This window comes from Etheostoma spectabile, unplaced genomic scaffold (assembly GCF_008692095.1).
Source record: "Etheostoma spectabile isolate EspeVRDwgs_2016 unplaced genomic scaffold, UIUC_Espe_1.0 scaffold314, whole genome shotgun sequence".
Classification (NCBI taxonomy): domain Eukaryota; kingdom Metazoa; phylum Chordata; class Actinopteri; order Perciformes; family Percidae; genus Etheostoma; species Etheostoma spectabile.
The window spans coordinates 748,522-750,312 of NW_022605583.1; the positions used below are offsets into that span (position 1 = coordinate 748,522).

A 1,791-nucleotide genomic window follows, 5' to 3' on the forward strand; every position below is an offset into this window, starting at 1 on the left:
TCCTCAAAAGCTACAGACTCAGAAATGGTACGTCCTAAGGAAAGCTCATTGTGGGACTGGCTCTAGTGGCTGGAATTCTGTACCAAGGCGATTGAAAGAGACTTCAGATACAGTATTAGGGGACCACTAAGGTCTATATAAAAGAGACTTCAGATCAGTATTAGGAGCCACTAAGGTCTATATAAAGAGACTCAGATACAGTATTAGGACCACTAGGTCTTATAAAGAGACTTCGATACAGTATTAGGGGACCACTAAGGTCTATATAAAGAGACTTCAGATACAGTATTAGGGACCACTAAGGTCTATATAAAAGAGACTTCAGATACGTATTGGACCACTAAGGTCTAAATAAAAGAGACTTCAGATACAGTATTAGGGCCACTAAGTCTATATAAAAAAACTTCAGATACAGTATTAGAGGACCACTAAGGTCTATATAAAAGAGACTTCAGAATACTTAGAGGACCATTAAGGTCTATAAAAAGAGACCAGATCATATTAGGGACCACTAAGGTCTATATAAAGAGACTTAGATACAGTATTAGGGGACCCTAAGGTCTATATAAAGAGACTCGATAACAGTATTAGGGGACCACTAAGGTCATATAAAAAGACTACAGATACAGTTTAGGGGACCACTAAGGTCTATATAAAAGAGACTACAGATACAGTATTATGGGACCCCTAAGTCATATATAAAAGAGACTACAGATACAGTATTAGGGGACCACTAAGTCTATATAAAAGAGACTACAGATACAGTATTAGGGGACCACTATATCATAGCATCCAAATAGCACCATGTCATGGGACCTTTAAGATCATTTTTTGGGCGGTTTAGGCCTTTATATAAGAGGACAGGGGGCACTGCGGCAAGGACCGAGCCTCTGCACAGACTGTCCAACGGCAGATTATCGGGTTGGTGTGTCTCGGCCCTGAGGCACATTCCCAACCAGGTAAGCCACCATACTTTTCATCATAACAGCTGATGGGACCAACGGCACATCTAGATGCCCAGAATGTACAGTATATCTGCTGTAGAATTAAGATGTGATATTATTCACAGATTTATATTGCTCTACTGGGAAATTTTAACATCTTTCCACACATATCTGGCACTCCAGAGTTAAGTATGCCTCATTTAGCTGTTTTCAACCTAGGGCATGTTTGCTAAGCATGCATGTTCTCTGTCAGCAACACCCTGGTTTACATTCACCTTCTATAATCTCTCACTCCATCACTACATAGTCACAGCACCATGAGATGATTGTATTAAGAAATTTCTGTTAAAAGGAATTCCTTCAGCAGTGACGTTTAGGAATGTTTCTTGGATTAATTCAGCCAGGTGGTGGTCTGACATCCATCTCAGCACTGAGCGGGTTATGCTGCTGTGGTAGAAATCAGAATGTACACACACGAGAGCAGACATCCCCACCCAGCGTTTCTGAAAACTGCCCTTCAAAAGACTGCTTGTTTCTTCTTTGATGGAATCTTGGAACAGTTTACAGAAAAACTACACACACCTCCATGTTCTCATGAGAAACACACACACACACTAGGATGAATATTTTAATATTTAGGCTCTTTCATTCTAAGTGACATGACAGCACTTACGGTTTTGTTTGGTTAGAGAATAATTATTAACAGCAATGTTTCACTTTCTGTGACCTTCCTTATGCTGTAAGTTCTGTAAGTTTATTAATTATTATTTATTCTGTAAGTTTATTAATTGTAGTTTTGAACACTGGGTATTATAATGGTTTGATATATATATATATATATATATAT

General features: G+C 38.7%; 1 protein-coding gene across 1 annotated transcript in view; it reads right to left on the reverse strand.

The window, feature by feature from the left end:
* The window catches only part of loxl3b (lysyl oxidase-like 3b), a gene marked incomplete in the record, with an annotated part of 30,220 nt that overhangs the window by 10,430 nt on the left and 17,999 nt on the right, over positions 1–1,791 (reverse strand).